The sequence below is a fragment of the Budorcas taxicolor genome, chromosome 9 (assembly GCF_023091745.1).
Source record: "Budorcas taxicolor isolate Tak-1 chromosome 9, Takin1.1, whole genome shotgun sequence".
Lineage (NCBI taxonomy): Eukaryota > Metazoa > Chordata > Mammalia > Artiodactyla > Bovidae > Budorcas > Budorcas taxicolor.
Genome location: NC_068918.1, coordinates 89,759,688 through 89,781,552, shown reverse-complemented (window position 1 = coordinate 89,781,552; position 21,865 = coordinate 89,759,688). Strand labels below are relative to the sequence as shown.

Genomic DNA, 21,865 nt, shown 5'->3' with positions numbered 1-21,865 from the left:
TGTGCACATGTGTTTCTCTGTGTGTGTGCACATGCATATATATATATGAATACTTCTTTCTATTTAGGCACCCAAAGCTCTTTGCCATGACTAACAAAATGTAACGGTTAAGAAGACTGTAGGGTATTATTTGCATACTACGGTTTTCTAGTAGTTTTTGTTCTAGTTTGATACTCAAAATTTCCCTGTAATTTGTTGTGGTGACAAGAAATGAATGGGAGGCAGGCTTCTCATGCTGGCACTGAGGAGGTATATGTAGAGTATTAGCATAAGCTGGAGCATTACAGAAATGACATATGTATAGCACTTCCTAGACACAAATTGAGTAAGAAACGCTACTTCAAAATTTCCAGTTACTCAATGTTCTATTATCTATGAGTCTTGCATATTAGCACCGGGGTAAATTTCTTAAGAAACTGTGAGCAAGGAGCTAAATTTGCACATTGATTTTTGTCTTTTGTCTGCAGTTTAAGGCTAATTTAAAAGGATGGTGAGGAGACTCTATTTTCAACTGGCTGAGGTTCAATAGGAATATAATAAAACATTGTTATAGCTAACTCTTTCACAGCGAAATTTGGGCAAAGCCAAACTTAATCCCATTCAACGTGCTCCAGTACAGCCAAAATACTGTTCCAGTGAGCAAGACACCCGTTAGACTGACAGGCTTCCTATGGTACCGGGATTTTTCTGTGTTTTATTTCAAACCAAATCAGCATTTCAAAGCTTTGAATTAAGAATGCAAAAAGGAAATATTTTATAATAAAATCAATAAAAGGCATGCAGTTTCATTAGAAATTTTTTATCATTAGCCTGCATTTTTCTAATTTCAGAAGTATATGTGTTCACTTTAGATGTAGAAAATTACTCCGTTTAATTATTCTTGCCATGAAAGTTTTGTAACGCTTTAGGAAGGCCTACTGATTAGCTTGAAAATCCTAATGAAAAGAGTTACCGTATAAGGTATCTCTTTGGGTGCAAATCAAGAAAGGGAAGTTTTAAGGGTGTTTCTTTTCCTCTCTTTTCTTATTTCTTTTTGACCGCTGCCCCTTCCAGCTAAGGTGACATTTAGACCCTCTGCTTCCCACTGATGGAAGAGCCGACAGGAGGCTTTGGAGGGACACAGGAAGTGGTTCTTAAAACCAGCAGTGGAGACGCCTCTGTACACTTCACGCTTCGTCTCCTGTTCCCCTTCCTAAACCACGGGGCATTGTGGAAAACTTCCCTCCAAGTGCCATGGCACGCATTGTTCTCAGGGTGAAGCTTATTGGTCACATCTCACCCATGCTTCCAGGCTGGCCCCCGAGCTTCTCCACACTTGCCAAGGCGCCTGCCCTCACCACCTGCATCTCCAGGTGGATCCCCTCAGGTCCAGCGTCTTACTCGGTGTCCCCTGAACAAAGCTAGCCTTGTCTTCTAGATTGTTTTTCTGATCTTGGATGCCTTCCGACCTCATTCATCCACTCTTCACTCACTCAGACAACACGGCAGGTCGTGCAGCGCAGATCACATTGTTTCCCACTCATCCTTCAAGCTATGGGTCCTCCACAGCCTTCCTTAGCCTCAAAGGACCACTGGAATCTCTCTGCCCCTGGACTCAGGATCTGCCTTCCACTCCCCACCTGCTTGGCAAAGCCGGGGTCCCTGTTTGGCCTTAAACCCATCAAATAAGACTGTACCCTTTTATTTCCATTATTCTGGGAGGTGAGTCATAGAGGATCCTGCTGTGATATATGTCAGAGAGTGTTTTGCCTGTGTTCTCTTCTAGGAGTTTTATAGTTTCTGGTCTTATATTTAGATCTTTAATCCATTTTGAGTTTATTTTTGTGTATGGTGTTAAAAAGTGTTCTAGTTTCATTCTTTTACAAGTGGTTGACCAGTTTTCCCAGCACCACTTGTTAAAGAGATTGTCTTTAATCCATTGTATATTCTTGCCTCCTTTGTCAAAGATAAGGTGTCCATAGGTGCGTGGATTTATCTCTGGGCTTTCTATTTTGGTCCATTGATCTATATTTCTGTCTTTGTGCCAGTACCATACTGTCTTGATGACTGTGGCTTTGTAGTAGAGCCTGAAGTCAGGCAGGTTGATTCCTTCAGTTCCATTCTTCTTTCTCAAGATTGCTTTGGCTATTCGAGGTTTTTTGTATTTCCATACAAATTGTGAAATTATTTGTTCTAGCTCTGTGAAAAATACCATTGGTAGCTTGATAAGGATTGCATTGAATCTATAAATTGCTTTCGGTAGTATACTCATTTTCACTATATTGATTCTTCCAATCCATGAACCTGGTACATTTCTCCATCTATTAGTGTCCTCTTTGATTTCTTTCACCAGAAAGAAAAACACCAATACAGTATACTAATGCATATATATGGAATTTAGAAAGATGGTAATGATAACACTGTATGTGAGATAGCAAAAGAGACACAGATGTATAGAACAGTCTTATGGACTCTGTGGGAGAGGGAGAGGGTGGAATGATTTGGGAGAATGGCATTGAAACATGTATAATATCATATATGAAACGAGTCACCAGCCCAGGTTCAATGCATGATACTGGATGCTTGGGGCTGGTGCACTGGGATGACCCAGAGGGATGGTACAGGGAGGGAGGAGGGAGGGGGGTTCAGGATGCGGAACACGTGTATACCTGTGGTGGATACATGTTGATGTATGGCAAAACCAATACAACATTGTAAAGTAATCAAACTCCAATTAAAATAAATAAATTTATATTTTAAAAAAAGACTGTACCCTGCAAATTAACTACCTCTGTGGCCCAGAACAAGTCAATTAGCAAGTTTCAGTTTCCTTACTGATAAAAATAGGGAGATCTATAGATAATACCAGTGGGAGTTCTCTGTTTATGTAAAGAATGATTATTTCATACCTATGTCAATGTTTAAGTAGGCATTTTTATAAATTTTTAAATTAAATACTTTGAAATTATTCTTTCCAATGAAGCCTGCTGAATGTCAGAGACCTGTGTTGAAGGTAGAGATCAAATTAAACAGCCGGAGCCTCTTTCTGGACATATCACGGCTCCAGTGATTGTCTCAGCAATGTGGAAATTGGCAGGGATGGTTATCACAGTGGAAGGGAGTAGGACTCGTCCACAGTCTTATTTGGATTGACTTTGTAGACAGAAGGACATTCCAAAGGCCAGTCTCGCTCTGTGTTTTAACTGAGAACCGGGATGAAGTAAAACAAACTATTAATTTAAACAGGTGCTGGAGAAGACACTTGAGAGTCCTTTGTACAGCAAGGAGATCAAACCAGTCCATCCTAAAGGAAACCAACCCTGGATATTCACTGGAAGGACTGATGCTGAAACTGAAGCTCCAGTACTTTGGCCAGCTGATGGGAAAAGCCAGCTCATTCAAAAAGGCCCTGATGCTGGGAAAGATTGAGGGCAGGAGGAGAAGGGGGTGTCAGAGGATGAGATGGCTGGATGGCCTCACTGACTCAATGGACATGAGCCTGAGCAAACTCCGAGAGATACTGATGGACAGGGAAGCCTGGCGTGCTGCAGTCCATGGAGCTACAAAGAGTCAGACATGACTTAACTACTGAATAACAACAAAAAGTTTGAGACATCCTTAGTCACTTTTATCCTTCAGGCGCTCTTACAAACATGAATTTTCAGAAACAGGTGAAAGCAATGAGTTCACTCATGGGTGGGAAGCAGGGGGCTCACTAACAGGAGAAAGGCAGAGGCTACTTCATGACTTAGATGGGAACAAAGGGGCCTAGAAAAGTCTACCACCTTCAATGGAACCTACAAGAGGGATTGAGTGGGGGTTAGCCCCAAGACTGTTCCCAGGTAACCTGAGCTGAAATTTGACCAAGAATTACTAAACCTCACCCAGAAGCAGTAAAGCTACAAGGATGGGAAGTGAACAGGCACTTTGTTTTAGATCGACAGCAAGGCGGCCTCCAACACCAGGCTGGGGCACGCTGGCCCGGCTTCAGGGCGGCTCCCATCAGCTCGAGCTGCAGCCACACCTCCCCGGCCTTGCGAGCCTCAAGCTCGCCGCTGACCAGGTGGAACTCCAGTTTATTGTGCTGTGCACAGCACTTTTCTTCAGTGATGAAAGACATCTTCATAGCAACTGAGTGGCTTAGGATGAAGAAATACACCAACAAAGCAGATTACTGACTGATAATGAAACCCTCTGTCTCGTTTGTAAAACAAACAAACAAACAAATCTCTAAACAAGGGTTGGCTAAAGATGGACATGTGCTTTTTTGCCACCGCAAGCAAAGAATCTTCAATTCTCTTCCCCCCTCCCTGTGCATATGTGGAACTCTTCCAGGGACACGTCCTTGGGTGGTGGCTGAAGGAGGGGATTGGTGGGGGGACAGCTGGCATGAGACACAGAGACTGGGAACAAGTTCACAGTGTTCATCTCTAGGGACCCACAGAATAATTGAGAATTGGCTCTTTCATCTCTGGCCTCTGCTCAGCTTTTTTTTTGCTGCCCCTGAGCCTCTGCTGTCCCCAAGTGGCCGTCTGGATCACTTAGCCAGCCGTTGAGATGCTATGTGCGTAGATAAAAGTTTGCCAATGCTCCCTGTTAATAGAGCTGTATCGTGTACTCTTCATCTAAGCCTAAATTTACAAAGCAGCCCACGGTGGGGGAGCGAGGTGGTCAGACGTGCGGTATCAGTCAGTCTGATTCGGTTTCAAGTCCTGGTGCCAACATCTATGAGCAACATGGCCGCAGGATCCCTCCACCCGGCATCCCTGACCCCAACGTTGTTCAGCCCATTGTGTTCAGCTCCAGCTTCTCTTCAGCCAGCATTCCCATGCCAAAGCATCTCAGCCTTACCATCTCAGCCCCAGCTGCTCCCATACCGGTACCCACACAGGTGACGAAACGACCTAATACTGCTTTGACTTCTGGGGAAGGTTGCAAAGCCGAGGAGTCAGAGACACAGATTGAAGCCAGATGTGGTGGGACCACACCCTGGCTCTGCTGTGTACAACCCCGTGCCCCTCCTTAAAGGCTGGAACCGCTGGAGTGCCAGCTTTCTATATAAAACGGGAATTCAAACACTAATCCAGCAAAATGTACGCAGCATTTGGCATATGATCATGGAGCAATTGTTGGTAACAGTGAAAGGCAGCAATTGTTGGTAACAGTGTGTAGATAATCTTTGAAGAAAGAATTGTGAAAATCTGATTTTCTGCAAAATTTCAACCTAAGAAACAGCACTATCTAAATACTTGAACAACCAAGTAAGTTGCTCATGAAAGTATAAGAAATCAAAGTGCTCAGTGGTGATGATGCAAAAAAAACCTCATAAACTCAATGACACTTGTTAGCAGTATTTTCCTGATCTATTTATCATAAGCTGTGTGATTCCGATTCATTATTCAGCACCTGAGTATAAAAACCATGTCATCATGGCTGATACTAGTTAGTAGAAAATCTTGTGACAGCTTCATGATATTTCAATGAGTATACTTGTTGATAAACCCAAGATTTATTCTACCCAAATAGAAAGACATGTTTATCTTCATGAGCATCTCATTTTTCAGAAAGTACCAATCAGCTGGGTGACTCATTTCAAGCTGTCCACTGGGGAAGCAAATATGCCCAGGAAACGAGCAGTAAAAGTCAATCTTGAACAGAAAACTTCATTCCTTAATCAGAGATGCAGGTCAGATGGAAGAATGGGTGAAGAACAATGGGAAACCGAACAAAACCGAAAACTGTGTGGTGTAGAAAGGAATACAGTGCCTGGAGCTGATGACTGGGTAAGACAAGTGGTTGCAAAGCCCGTTTTCTCTTTGGAAAGACCTCCTGAGTTCAGTACCGCCACTGGATGGCTGGGATGGATCGTTTCAGCTCGCCAAGTGCGTGTTCGGTGCTCATCAGCATGCCGGGGGGCAGCACCCCTCACCCCAACCCAGGCTGGCCATCCCTGTCCGACAAAAGGAGGCTTCAGGGATTCCATTTGTAAATAAATGAACAGAATCAGATGCTGTTTCAGGGCTCACACTGGGATACTGCTAAGACAGTCGTAAAGAACTGTCGGACGTGGTTCCCTGCCCTCAGGGAGCTTACAGTCTAGACGGGAACTAGCTGAAAGCCCGTGCTGTGCCAGGATAGCGACCGTGTAAGCTTGTTTATCTTTTTTTTTTTTAAAGAACACTAAATCAGTGGGCTGAGCCCAAGGTGCATGGGGCTTCTGAGCCACATGAAGAGTGGCCCAGCAAGTGGTGAGCACTGTAGGAGGTTAAGGCAGGGTTCTCCCTGCGCTTGCTCCCTTCCTTTGTCTCACGTCCCTGTCAGGGACCCTGCCAATGCACCTCTCCTCCAGATGCAGCGCTTAAGCTAAGATTAACAGGATATCAATGCAAACCGAGCTGCTGCGAAGCTTTTTACCATAAAGCATCTTCCCCTTTCTAAAAAAAAAAAAGAAAGAAAGAAACCTGTGGCTTAAAACTTAAGCTATTCCATTAATTCCCCAGGGGTAAGTCTCTGTGACTTATTTCATCAACCTGAAAATTCAGCTCATAACAAATGAAGAGTAAAAACTTCAATTCTGTAAGAACAGAAGAATTTCGGCCTTTTTAAAGAGAGCACTCTATCAACCCAAGTAGGCATTGTCACATGTAGTTTTATCAAAATTTGCTTGTACTACATGAGAGCTTTATCATTGAATGACAATTCGAAACACACCAGAGACACAGTTCCGTGAAACGACCAATGATTACAGAATGCTGAAAATATTGTTGCTAATTCTTCCTTTTCTCTATGTTCTGTGTCTGTGGGGTGGGTGTGGGGAAGATGAGAAGCTGGGCATCCACCCCAGGGAGCCTGGAGATAAGCCCATTCTTTTAATGCACAAATTTTGTTAATGTGCCTAACTATAAAGATTAGGTTTGCCTGCATATGACAGAAAACCCTAAATAATACTGGCTTAGGTAAGACAGATGTTTATTCTTTCTTCTGTCAGGAGGCAATCTGACTATTATGAAGTGCAAGAGCTCCAAAAGTCACTGGATAACTGGACTTCGCATTCTTTGGTACTTCACTTTCTTGCCTGTGTCTTCCATTGGGAGATTACCTCATAGCCCAATATGGCTGCTGCAACCCCAGCCTTCTCATCTGAGTTCCAGGCTGCAGCAAAGGAAGGAAGGACAAGAGATCTGCCCTCCCCAACTGAATGCCACACAACACTTCTCTGCTGCTGGCCATAACTTACTCAACAGGCCCACACCAAAGCTGCAGGGGTGGCTGTGAATCTTGTCTTGCTTCTGAGGGCAGTGTCCTGAACAAAATAACAGCTTAGTCACTGAGAAAGAGGGATAATGGATGCTTCCAGCATCTGGCAGCCCCTGCCTCAGTGTGTGGGTGGACACATGGAGACCGCCCTCATGCTGGCAGCAGACACACCGTCACGTGGTCTCTCTGTCTGCATGCTCGCACCTGTCCCTCCTGGGTCAGCCCTGCCTACTCTCAGTCCTCTCTTCTTTCCTGGTCCTGGAAACCTCTCAAGCCAATGCTCCCTGCTCGGTCTTGAGCCCAGTCTCCCTTTCCCCTCCTGTAGTTTCCACGTGACTTTCGTTCCTTCTCTTCCTCTCTGTCCTGGGACTCCTGGAGCGGGTTACCATTGCCCTCCCCCAGGGGCTCTTCCCGACCCAGGGACTGCGGCCATGCCTCTCGTGTCTCTTCCACTGACAGGCGGGCTCTTCGCCACCAGTGTGGCCTGGGAAGCCCTGCAGGTTTGCTGCTCACGTTCAAAGCCTTTACTCAGGCTCTTCCTCACCCTAGACAGCGCTTTTCCCATCTGCCCAGCGTTTGAAGTCGAGGTGAAACGTTTTACAGTCTTCTCTCGTATCTAAAGCCAGGCTCCAACAGCATTCTGCCTACGTTACTTGCAACCTCATACAAGCTGTCCCCTGAACCTGACTGCAGTCTACTTGAGGACAGGAGCTTGGTCCCAGTTTCTCCTCCCCCTCTTCCTCCTTCCCCCTTCCCTTCCTCTCTCTCTCTCTCTCTCTCTCTTTTTTTTTTTTTTTACCATTTCCAGTACTAAATATAGTGCCCTTTTCCCGGAGGTGAACCATTTGCTCCATGAATAAACAAATGGTAATCAAAAGAAGGGAAGTTGAGGGCATGACCAGGTGGTGTGCTGCCTGTGCAGGTGAACAAAGGGAATTTTCCTTTGTTCTCCATTAAAAGGACAAAGGGTCACTGGCCAAAGAATAGGAAGGCTTACCCTCCTGCCAAGCCTAGAGATCGCACAATTTTTCCCTTGAAGCCAGTGTAATGGCAGGAGAATCAGAGACACGTTTGCGTGTTTTTCCTGCCCACCCTCTGTGTCCAAGAACGGTCGTGGCCGCCTGAAAAATGGAGGCGCTATTAAAATGAAGAAGGGAGTGTCTGTGTGCAGACAGATTAAAGACACCCCCACAGGTGGGAGAAAACAAGACGGAGCCACTGGTATTTACTAATCACTCTGAACTCATTGACTTTTGCTTTGTCATCTCTCAGTAAGGTTATTTTAACTTGAAAGTCAAAAATCTAAATTAGGCTCAGAAATAAGCAGAAAAGACTTTCAATCTGGGCTGCGCACAAGAGGATTGAAATATTAAATCAGGAGTGGATCTAGTATCTGAGATTAGAAATCCAAACTTGAAAAGCCCCGTTTATCCTCTGACCCATAAGACCCAGAGGCTGAATGTGGGCTTGTAAACAACAAATGCTGGGACCCATGGGTGGAGGCAGGTCAGAGGAAGCCGAGCTGTGTCTCCGCTTCTGATGGGAGTCACTCAGACCCCCTTTATCTGAACGCTCCCTTCTATATCCTAGTATCCGGGACTGGGGCTCAGAACGTCCGGGTTTAGTTTGCAGCTTACGCGCTACAGGACATCTGGTCCTTTCTCACTCCCCTTTACACACCGCAGGAGCTGTGTGCACGAATTCCCTGCAGCTAGTGCTTCCGTGTGCCCCTTGGGCTACTGGAGAAATGCATTGAGACCTTCCACTGGAAACCATCAATTCCACAATTCCTCAGAAATAGTAGTATCCAAGGTGATGGGGTGGGGGCGGGGGAGGAATGATTCATTAACTACTGTCTATAGCTTTCTTCAGTAAAACACAGAGATGTCACTTTGCTGACAAAGGTCCATATAGTTAAAGCCATGGTTTTTCCAGTAGTCACATATGGATGTGAGAGTTGGACCATAAAGAAAGCTGAGTATGAAAGAATTGATGCTTTTGAACTGTGGTGTTGGAGAAGACTATTGAGAGTCCTTTGGACTGCAAGGAGATCAAATCAGTCCATTCTAAAGGAAATCAGCCCTGAATATTCAATGGAAGGACTGATGCTGAAGCTGAAGCTCCAATACTTTGGCCACCTGATGCGAAGAGCCAACTCATTGAAAAAGACTCTGATGTTGCGAATGATTGAGGGCAGGAGGAGAAGGGGATGACAGAGGACGAGATGGTTGGATGCATACGACTCAATGGACATGAGTTTGAGCAGATTCCGGGAGGTGGTGAAGGACAGGGAAGCCTGGAGTGCTGCAGTCCATGGGGTTGCAAAGAGACACAACTTAGTGTCTGAACAACAGCAGCCTTCCTAGGTCTTTGCCCACCAGGCTGACTCAAATACATACATAAGGTAAAAATTCTGTGCTTGCTCTGCAAACACAGCTTCAGGAGGAGTCTACTTAGGTCCTTTCCAACTATCTTGCCTCCACAAAGAGATTTCAGGGCTGACGTCATTCCCCAGGCTTTAAAAGGAACTCTCCTTTCCACTCCCAACCCCCCATCTGGGTGGGCCAAACCAGGTTGTGTCAAAGAGCGGGCCTCAGGGGAAAACAGGACGGTGGTCTGCCTGCTCCTCCACAGGCAGGTGTCGGCAGTGATTTCAGAGATAGAGAGTTCCAGGTTAGCACACAGGATGAGAGACTAGGGTAACTTCACCTAATGAAGATTAAGAAAGGGGAGAAAGCCACAAGCTCAGCTCTGCAAGATGTATGATGCGACAGCACGGTGTGGACGAGAAAGCCGGGCAGTTCGGCTCTGCTTCCAACCAGCTGTACCCTGGACAAACACTGCCGTCTCTCTGAGCTCTACTTTCTCGATGTATAAAAAGGCAAACCTCAGGCCGCCTTCTCGTTTGTGAGATTGAACGAAGTGATGGAGGTAAGTGTAGGCACCCCCGAGACGGCTGCAGGGTTAGTGACTGCAGAGGGTGACTGTAGGTGCCCAGCTGTTTCCACCTGGAATAAAAACTGGGCAGAAAGAAACTGACAGATTCTCCGGAGAGGTTTCAATCGGACACAGAAACAGTCTCCTCGTGGTGACAAACTCAGGAGGCTGGGCTTCCTCTGCAACCACCCCTAACACAGAGGCCCCTCGCCTGGGTCAGTCCAGGGTGGTGTTTTCAGGGCAGTGGGGACAGGTTGGCCCCCCAGAGGACAACGCATCTCTGCACCCAGGACCAGACGTTGGGAACCTGATGTTTTAAGTCACACTCTCTCTGCTTTGTGCTCAGACTGGGTGGCAATGTAAGTAACCAGGAAGGGACATCTGACAAAAGAAATGCCTGCCAGGGAGGCAGCATTTGAGAGAAGCTCTGCGGCTGGCTGACCACTCCTGAGTCTTGCGTTCCCTTGCTCAAAGCAGGGAAAGTGGGTACTTTGGGGTTCTGCCTTCTCACGCACGTTCAGCCAGGGTGCTGCTCCAGGGAGCGCATGCCACCGTTTCTGCATTGAATTATCTCACCGCCAGGAGACCAGAGCACTGAAGATCTGGGAAGGACTAGCCACCACCACCCTAACTTCAATTTTAAACCCAGAGCTCACGAAGCACTGGTCAAGTGTGGGTGGCAGCTGCTGGTTTGGGAACATCCAGACACCTACTGAAGCACTCTCCTGCTTTTTAGTGCTGAGGGAGTGACCTTAAAAGTGTTTGCTGCAAAAAGGAAGGCAGCGACTTGAATGACTATCCTAAGTCCTGGAGGCTCGAGGCAAAAATCGTCTGTAATGTGTGAGGAGGTAGGAGAACCAACTTGTTGAGGAGTCTTATGTAAGTTAGAGTGATCCTGCCTCATTGCAGGATTCAAAGCCAAAAGTAAAGAGGGGAAGCCTACCTATGGCATCAGGAGAACAGCCGGGGTTTGGCTTCTAAAGGGTTTATGGCATTTTTAACACCCAGGTCTTCTCCAGTCTTGTCCTGGAGGAGAAACGATTGTGACCTCAGATGCCATTCTGAGGAGCGATTGTTTTGGGTAAATTCCAAAACCTATCTGTTACTCTTGAAATATTTTATTGGTTCATAAATGCAATAGATATTTAGAATTGTAAAGAAATTTGATATAATCTAGACCAATCTCCAAATTTAATTTTTAAGATAACTCCCCCCCCCCAATTATATAGTTCATTATGGAAGAAATGGTAAACAAAGAGAAGGATTAAAAAACAATGATCTTTTATACTCTCTCTTCCAAGAAATAGCCAGCAGTGGGCTTCCCTAGTGGCACAGTGGATGGGAATCTGCTTGCCAATGGAGGGGACACGGGTTCCATCCCTGATCTGGGAAGATCTCACGTGCTTCGGAGTAACTCAGCCCGAGTGCCACAACTACTGAGCCTGTGCCCCAGAGCCCGGGAGCTGCAACTGCTGAAGCCCATGCGCCCTAAAGCCCATCCTCTGCCACACGAGAAGCCGCTGCAGTGAGAAGCCCCCACACCACAATCAGATAGCAGCCTGCACTCCCTGCAACTAGAGAAGTCTGCACACAGCCCCAGCACCGTCAAAAATAAATTAAAAAACCAACAAATAAACAGAAGCCCTTTCCCAAAAGAAAGAGCCATCATTGCAGTTTAAGTACAGGATCTTCTGTGTATGTGCACATATGCACGTGTGTCCGATTCTTTGTGACCCTGTGGACTGTAGCCCTTCAGGCTCCTCTGTCCATGGGATTCTCCAGGCAAGAATACTGGAGTGGGTTGCTGTGCCCTCCTCCAGGGGACCTTCCTGACCCAAGGATCGAACCCATGTCTCTTATGTCTCCTGCATTGGCAGGCGGGTTCTTTACTGCTAGAGTCGCCTGGGAAGCCTCTAAAACACATGTATTAACACACAGCTAAGATTATTTTATACATCTTTTTTGCATCTTAATTTTTAACTTTTTTTCTGGATGATTTTATCATGTCCCTAAAAAGTTTTCACTCTAAATCGCAACCTAATATTCCGTCATAGGAATGAAGCAATTTATTTAGCCATTTCCATACTCATGGACATTTTACTTATTTCTAGTTGTTTGCTATTGCTAAAAACAATTTTGAAAGATCTAGTTACTTCCGCCTACTTCCATCCTTATTTCCTTAAGTTTAATTGCTAGATTTAAAAACAATTAGTTTGAGTTTATGAATGGTTCAAAATCCAGTTGGCAGACCAATCTCTGTGTGAGGGATGAGGAACTGAAGTCAAGAAGTCGCGAATCTTCTGCACATTGCACAGCACAGTTCATCCCTGCCGAAGCGTTTCCTGAACCCAGTAGAGCTCTCAAACCTGAGTCTCAGGATCCAGTAAAAGTGACGGAAACAAGAAACTGTATTAATCAATGCAAACTGCCTTCTTTTTCCAGGGAAAAGATCCGTGGGAGTGTTTACATGTGCTCAGATTGTGTGTGTGTGTGTGTGTGTGTGTGTACACTAATAAAAATCATTCAATGACCTGGGTCAAAGAGGCTTTCTCTGGGGGCAAATTGCTATTTACCCTGATGCCACAGCATCAGTTTCTGCAATTAAAATAACCATGGTTGAAAAAAATCCAGCTATCTGTATTGTACTTTAGGTAACTCCCATTGAGAGAACCGCATGTGAAGTGAAGGCTGGCTTATTTAGGCTGAGGGGGCAGGAAACTCTTCAGCTGACCAAGGCAGGGTAACGGCAAATTTCCACTGCTGGCTTCGAATTTTAGACCTTAAAAGGCAATTTGCAAGTTTTAAGTATATACCAAGAGGCACAAGGTCTTGCTCTAAAACAATAACTGTAGCTGAATAAAACGTAGAAGCTGAGAGCTTCCTGGGATTATAGTGGAAGATTTCTGTGTTTAGAAGACACTTCTGTAGTTTGCATTTTTACTGGGGCTCTTGCTGAGAAGACCAAAGACAAACAGGGTCCTTGGTCCATTAACTTTGTGTGTCAAGTCCATGGCCTTCTAACATGTCTTGGTATAAAAATAAACCCACAGCAGAGTCTGTGACTGAAACTACCCCCAATCCTGCTCTTAGAGGGCAGGGCTGGCGCTTCCACACTTGGGCCAACTGAGCTCAGCCTTCAGTGAGGGGCTCTGACCCATGGGCTTATATATACGAAGGAAGAAATAGTTCTTAAATCTGCAAACCCTTCTTTCTCCTCTTTTCACTCCTTCCAAATACTTCCATTGACTTCTCCCTGCCTGGCTAGCTGTAGCCGACCAGTACAGACTTAGAAATTATGAGAACTGGAGCGGGGAGTTCATTTCCAGATTAACTTTGGGCCCTTTTGCCCTTGCGAAAAACTATAATCTTTTGTTATTACTGAAACATCATTGGGAATAAGGCAAGAGCCTGTCCTTTAGAGCAGACAGCCCAAGGGTAGAGCCCCACCTTCAGCACTGTGTGAACCTGGCTAACTGAGGAACCTCTCTGAGCCTCAGTCTCATCTGCAAACTGGGAACAGCAACCATAGCTCCTTCATCTGGTGGCGAAGATAAAACGAACCAGAGCAGACGCACACACTCTGGCACTCCCTAAACACCCAGTAGGTGTTACTTTTAGCCTGGTCATGGCGGTTGTTCCCCCTTAGAAATCCCTCCCTTTGACATTTTTCTATTATCTTGACCACTGGGTAGTAAGCTTGTTTCTATTTCCTCACACTTCCTCGTCAATATGACATTATTGTTACCATTTCTTCAGTAATACACTTGCCACGGAATAGATTCTTAACGTAGCCAACATGCTCTCCTCTGCTTGCAAAATTATGATTGAACCTGAATTTTTGATCTTTTGAAATATAAAAAGCAAATTAAGCCAACTTAATTATACAACGAGCTGACCCAAAAGTCTTTATGCCCTTGTTTCACAGAAAAGCAAGTCTAATCATTTCTGAGACTCTTGTATATAGTGTAATGCCAGATGACATCCTTTCACGTTTGCAGTTCCCTGGCGGAGTCGACAGTGAGGAGCTCTAGTATAAAGCAGACTTCCAGGTTAGGGTAGGCCACAGATGAAAGGGAATGGGGGAGTAAGAGAAGGCAGAGGAGGAAAGGTCTAAGTCGTAAAAGAAGCAGGAACTGGACCCCCCACCCCCAGGGGAGCTCACAGAAGAGTCTTGAGCTGGTTAGGGAAAGGGGGCCCCAGGTCGGGCGTTCGGGGCAGAGAGTCAGTGAGTTTGGCCACTCAGTGCAAGGTGGGTGGAGAACAGAGACACACACACGTGGAGGAGGCCGCATGCTCAAGGGGCATGTGGTCTGATGCAAGGCTCCTCTCCAGTTATCACGAACGAGAAGCACAGCTAGCATCGGAGATGAGGGAGCCCGACGGCGGCAGCCATGCTGAACGACACAGCACGCCTTCTCCCTGAGTGACGTGTGAGGCGCATCCCGACACCGCTCGCAGGGGAGGATTCTGGGTCATCGCCAAGAATGGAGCATCACCCTCTAGTGGCGCGTGGAGGCAACTGCAGGGACATGACCTTTCCGGCAGACATTCAGCAGAAAGCCAAGAAGAACTAAAAGAGCCCTTTTGCTGAGGGTGAAAGACGAGACGGGGAAAAAGCTGTCTTAAAACTCAGCTTTCAGAAAACTAAGATCGTGGCATCTGGGCCAATCATTTCATGGCAAATAGATGAGGAAAAAATGGAGACAGCAGCAGATTCTATCTTTTTTCTTGGGCTCCAAAATCACGGTAGAACGTGACTGTAGCCACGAAACTAAAAGATGCTCGCTCCTTGGAAGAAAAGCTATGACAAACCTAGACAAAGTATTAGAAAGCAGAGGCACCACTTTGTTGACAAAGGTCTGTATAGTCAAAGCTATGGTTTTTCCAAATCTGTTTGTCCAGATGTGAGAGTTGGACCATAAAGAAGGTTGAGGGCCCAAGAATTGGTGTTTTCAAATTGTGGTGCTGGAGAAGACTTTTGAGAGTCCTTTGGATGGCGAGGAGATCAAACCAGTCAATCCGAAAGGAAATCTATCCTGACCACTCTTTGGAAGAACTAAGGCTGAGATGGAAGCTCCAATACTTTGGGCACCTGATGGGAAGAGCTGGCTGATTGGAAAAGACCCTGATGCTGGGAAAAATTAAGGGCAGGAGGAGAAGGGGGCAACAGAGGATGAGATGGTTGGATGGCATCGCTGACTCAATGGACATGAGTTTGCGAAAACTCAGGGAGATAGTGAAGGACAGGGAAGCCTGGTGTGCTGCAGGGTTGCAAAGAGTAGGGCACGACTTAGTGACTGAACAACACAGGGATGTGGGAACTTCTTCCCTGGGGTTCACAAATGCAGCCTTCTCTGCATCACTTCATCTTATCTAGGCTTGACATGCCCACTTTCTTTTCTCCTCTGAACGAGGGTCACGATCATTAAATGGGGACGTGTGCACAGTAGTTGGTTTTTATTATAGTGCTGGCTAGGAGGCAGGGTATCCTGATCATCAGTAATTTTATTAATTAAAAATGTTTGATTAGAAGTAACTTTTCATTCATAATCAATACTGATTCAAATTTTGTTTTCTTCATGTTATGTGGTCAAAAGAAGGCTCAGCAGAGGAGCCAGTAAAAAACGAGTAGCTAAGAACAAAATTCGGGCTAGCTAGAGCCCTATAGGTGGCACAGTGGCAAAGAATCTGCCTGCCAGTGTAGCAAACAGGGGTTCCATCCCGGGGTCGGGAAGATGCGCTGGGGCAGGAAATGACAACCCACTCCAATGTTCTTGCCTGGGAAATCCCATGGACAGAGGAGCCTGGTGGGCTACAGTCCAAGGGATCGCAAAGAGTTGGACTGGACTGGGCACAAAGCACGCATCTCTCTACCCTTCTGGATTTCAAAAGACAGAGGAAACAACCACATATACCATTGAATTGTATCAGCTTTAGTTCTGGCCTCATTTACTCAAATACCATAATCCTTTGCAATTGGCAAAATCTGTACATTAACTTTCAAACTGCAAGTTTATCCATATTTTGTGCTAGAATATGATAGCCGTAACCTCCAGTGCTCCGCCAAAAGTTAAAAAGGGAGATACAGTCATGAATATTTAACACTTCAAAAATTCTCATTTAAGAATACTCAGTGTAGGTGATCAGAGAACATAGCTTACCGGAATGAAAGTTTAGAACTTGAAAAGGTTTTGTTTGTGCTTTTGGTAAAGGAGGTCTTCCTTTTTATTATATTAAACACCTAGTCAGTCTAAGAGGTATATTATGATAAGGAATTATAGCTGGGCCAAAAGAAGGTAGCATTTTCAATTAATTGTTGTAAAAATCTCTATAGCTTGAGGATTTTGTTGTTGTTGCTGTTTAAATTAGAATAAGGGTTGTGCTGGTGGTAGAGAATCCATCTGCCAATGCAGGAGACACAGAGACTTGGGTTCCACCTCTGGGTCGGAAAAATCCCCTGGAGAAGGAAAAGGCAACCCTCTCCAGTATTCTTGCCTCGGAAATCCTACGACAGAGGAGCCTGGCAGACTATACAGTCCATGGGGCCGCAAAGAGCCCAGCATGACTGAGCAACTGAACACACACACAGGCACACACACACAGGGGTTAAAGCAGAATCCACTCCGTGCTCTGACAAATGTCTATTGAATGCACACTCTGCTTCCTGTAGGATGCTCCCACACCTGTGATTCGGAATTTGCCCTGCAGTTATGTGGAGGGATAAGCCATAGGCAGAAAACAGTTAAGGTCAGTTTCAAAGACAGTGTACAGACGACTCCTAACATAAAATCAAATGATTAAGCAAATGCCACAGTAAAAAATGCTGTGGGGGGCAACACTGGAAAGAGTGGCTGCCACAATTTTACAGCTTTAATAATGATAATATTATCAGCGACAGTGACGAAGGTTCATGTCTCATTTAACAGTTTATGAATCACATAGAGTGTCAAAAGCAGCTTCAGGGAGATGGTGGGGTTGGTTTATAAAGGAAGTGGGACTTTAAAAACCTCCTGAAACATTAAATTTCAGAGCTTTGAGCAGAATCAAGGTACAGAAGGCTCTCCCTTGGATTTATGGCAAACTGTAACTTATGTGAAAGTGAAAGGGTTAGTCGCCCAGTCATTTCCAACTCTTTGTGACTCCATGGACTATAGCCTGCCAGGCTCCTTTGTCCCTGGGATTTCCTAAGCCAGAATACTGGAGTGGGTTGCCATTTCCTTCTCCAGGGGATCTTCCCAACCCAGGATCAAACCCGTGTCTCCTGCTTGCCAGGTAGATTCTTTACCACTGAACCACCAGGAGAGAGGTTATTCATTAATAACAGTTACAAATCTGGTAGGAACTCAGCATAGTTATAAAGCACTTTTCATTTGTAAAAGAATGTTACATTTCATTATTCGTATGTGTTCCCAAATAGAGAAACTTGGAGGAAGACCCAGAAGGATAATACAGACTGGGCTAGGAGCCTGAGTTTAAGCCAGAACCCTTTGGTGCTTATCTGAGTCCATCAAGATTTATAGGGTTTCCAAACTACAAAAAGGGTTCATTCAATATAGCAAATTTTCTCTAAGTATTCATAAAATCTGGCCATAATAATGGCAAAGCATAATAAGCCTAGGTTTATTCTGTGGAAAAGGTAGAACATTTGAATGGACATAACTATGCTTCACAGGCTAACGGAAGCAAAAGCGTTTGGGCTGTACAGACATTTCAGCTCTCCTTTGGCACTGAGGGATTATTAGCCCCAAATAGCATCATTATCCAAGTTGTCGCAGTGATCCATATTCTGCTTATGAGAGGCTATCATTCCAACTGCTGGGAAATATTTTCAGAACTTTATTCAGATGAAGAAGCATGGAGATTTTTTAACATGAATATGAGCTATTGACCATCCCTTTCTTTTGGATCTCTTGAAATCCAGGAGGAGATATTATGGTGGACTAGGTGTGCTACAAAATAGCATCTAATACAATAAAATAAGAATATTGCCTCAGATACACAATTTTATCTGATTTTGTACTCACTCACATACTATATAGTAATAAGTAGACTATGCTTAATCCAAAATGGAATATTTTACAGTGACATGCTTGGTAAACGTATCCCCTATCAGCACAGATGGCATAAAAATGTTTAGTGGTTCTTTTTTTCAGGCTTCATGTCATGCTGTGGGAAGATACGGCTGAAATAAATACATTTTATTTTGTTTTGTGACATTTTTCCATATGATTTAATTATAGGGAGAATGGTGCACAGAGAGCGTCACAATTAAGTGGGATCCATTATATGCTTAAGAGCGAATTCGAGACTTTTGTTGAGCACATTTTGGGGAAATAAATTGTGCACGCCATGTAAATAATATGACATTTGGTTGCAGTCAATTTGGTTTATGCATTTTGCCCAAAGGAACAGGTGATTCAAAGTTTAATTTGCCCCTCGTCTACTTATCCTAATAACTTGGCACAGTAAGCAGTTCTTGGGATATCAATACTCAATTAACAAAACAGTTCTTTCGCTGCTGCTAAAACAAAGAGTTGATTCTCATCTACATTTTTTTGGTTGATGGAGTGCAGGGCAGACGAGAGGAACAAAAGAGAGAGGAGAGCAGGGGAAGAGGGCAGTCCAGTGGCGCCCCTGCAGACGGAGAGGAAACGAGCACAGACTTGCCGGCATGTGCCAGGCTGATGGCACTGCCCAGGAAGCCTGATCCATCCCCCTGAGGCCCAGGAATCCAGGCTTCTGTGTGACTCGGTAGAGTGCATCTGTCTCATATTAAACTTGTGTTTGCATGGAATTAAGGGGTCGCATCGGAGAACCCCGGGGACAGAGGAAGCCTGATGGACTACAGTCCATGGGGTCGCAAAGTGCTGGAGACAACTGAGCAACGAGCACGGCACAACCACCACCGGCAAACCCAGTGAAAACGTCCAGTGAGAAGAGCCGCGCGATATCTGAGTGATGGTGTGTTTTCAGTACCCTCTGCATTTAATGACCTGGTCAGAGCAGTCAGTGTGCTGCAGAGGGGCTGAGACCTCTGTTCAGCCGTCTTCTCTGCCATTCTCACCTCTGCGGCCCTACGTGGCGGTCCCTGACCTCTCAGCTGGACCACAGCAGCTGTCTCTGAAATGCGGTTTCTCCCCCCAGTTTCCCCCCCAGTTTCCACCCCCCACCCCCGCCATGCCGCTGCACTTCCTTCCCCCAGGGACCGCTCTGCAGGCTTGGGGGCCAGTGGTGCAGGCTTGAACGGGACTTCTCCCCTTCATCCCGCAGCCTGGGCGCCCTGGACCTCCATCCTCATCCTCATCGCTGCAGGATCATGGGACGGGGGTACATTCATCGGATCCCCCCGCTACAGAACGGCCCCCCTGAGGTCCAGGCCTTGTCCTCTCCAGCAGTGAGTCCTTAGTTCCTCCAGGCGACAGTAACCATGTGGCACTGGGGCGGGCGGGAGGGGGGTAGGGGGTGGGCGGAGGGGGGGTGGTGGTGAGCGAATGGATGAGCGAATGGATCCCTTCCTGTCAACTGTTCTTCACTGAATTCTGGGTTGAAACCAACCTCCTAGGCCCGGTGTCCCCTCGGTTCTCCCGAGGCCTCTCTGCAAGGCGTCCCCACGGCCCTCGCTCCCTCCGTTTCTCAGCTTCCTTCCTGCTCTGCGCTCTGGGCAGTTTCCCGAACAGGTGCCCTTTTTTGCGCTGTCCCTCTGCTAGGACGTATTTAATGCTCATCTCAGAAAACTGTCAGTCCTCTTGAAGAACCTTTTTTTTTTTTTTAGCAGATGCTTCAAGACTCACATCTAGAATTAATTGAGCCATCCTCCTTAGCATCGTATTTGTAAGTGCATAACGCTTCTCACACCTTTTGCGCTTTGGCCCCTGGGGATAGGGTCTAGATCTTTTTGCCTTTTTTTTTTTTTAAACTCTCATAGAACCTAGCATACATACAAGTCACTTAGAAGATGATTAACACATGCTTTTGGTGGCAAACTGCTAAGACCACAGCAGCCAGGACCTTGATTAGCACCTAACAGTTTCCATCCATCCATCCCTCCATCTCGCCTTTCATCACTTCAGCTTGCATTATCTTGTCAAATCACCACAGCTGATCTACAAGGACTGAGGCAACATCTTGAATGGCCCAGTGACTTGTGGAAGGCCACTCAGCTGACAGGAACACTGGCACTTAAACATCGGTTTTGGCCTCTAAGCTGGTGGCCCATCTAGGTCACTAATGGTTTAAATAAAGGGTTACAGGGTCCTCACTTGAGTCCAAGGTCCAAAACCAGTGCCCCAGTAGACGAGCGGTGGAAGAAATTTGAGTGCTTTAATATTTGTTACTTTTGCACCTGTGTGCTCAGTCCTGTCCAGCTCTTTGTGACCCCAAGGACTGTAGCCCGCCAGGCTCCTCTGCCCATGGGATTCTCCAGGCAAGGAGAATACAGGAGTGGGTAGCCACTCCCTTCTCCAGGGGATCTTTCTGACCCAGGGATTGAACCCGTGTCTCCTGTGGCTCCTGCACTGCAGGTGGATTCTTCACTACTGAGCCACCTGGGAAGCCCACTTTTTACTCTTAGAGTTCTGGAATCCAGCTCCCAGGGTTCCTGCTGTAATGAAAGATTTCAATAGACTGTAGGGTAGCCCTGCTTCCTTTCTGGTAACCCAGGTAAGCAGTGAGTGGGAGGCCCGGCTGCCATCCATCACTCCAGAGTCCATGGAGTATGAATTGGATGTGGGAGCTGGGCCAGAAGTCATGGCTGAGTCTTGTCCAGACCTGGGGGAAAACCCCCATCTGGGCAAGGTGGGTCCCCCTGGGCCTTAGCTTAGTAGCCCAGCACTTGGGCAGAGGCTGGGAAGGCTATAGTGGCTGATTCAAAAGAGATTCTCTTGTTGGATGAGCAGGAAAGAAGGAGATTGGCACAGATTAAATGGAAGCTGAAAAGACTGTATCATGAGCACATGTGGATTCAGATATTTGGAAGAATTTGAGGAGAATTAGGGTTATTGCAGAATGAGTGAAAATAGAAACAAACAAGTTCTGTTTTTTTATTTGAGACTCAACTTTTATCTTCCAGTTACCCTCTCTCGCTATGGCCTTAAAATTTTCAGAAACTAAGTGTTTTTTTGTGTCTTTTTTTGTTAGATTCTTTTGTTTAAATGTGGAACTTTGTAGAATTTCTTGATTATTCATGAGAACAGGAAAAACATTAAATGAAAATCTGAAATAATGTCTATTTAAGCAATTTCTGTTTATCTGAGAAAGACTGTTATTTGATCCATGAGAATTTAAAAAAATAAATCACAATATCTATTTACCTCTAAAACACAGTATTAATCGGCTTAAAATAAAAATCCACATCTATAAATTCTGTTTCCCTTTGAAAATGCATCTTTGCAATTACTTGCTTTGTATTGTACCTTAGTTATTGTACAATAGAAATTATTACTCCACACCAGAAGGAATTTAGGCTGAAGGTCTAAATCTATTCTGCTATAAACTCTCTTATAGATTTTAATATTTAATATGATACTAAAACTTTTAAAACTATTCATAGATACTTTCTAAATTGATAAAAATACAATTACAAAGTTAGATGCAAGAATAAAATCATACAAGAGTATGGACAATAATATTTTCATGCTATTAACATTCTCAGCATTTAAATCTAGCACAGTAGAGCTGAAGAAAAAGCAGCTGG

General features: G+C 45.3%; 1 protein-coding gene across 1 annotated transcript in view; it reads right to left on the bottom strand.

The window, feature by feature from the left end:
* The window catches only part of PACRG (parkin coregulated), a 535,538-nt gene that overhangs the window by 130,000 nt on the left and 383,673 nt on the right, over positions 1 to 21,865 (bottom strand). The gene's annotated exons all lie outside the window — the stretch shown is intronic.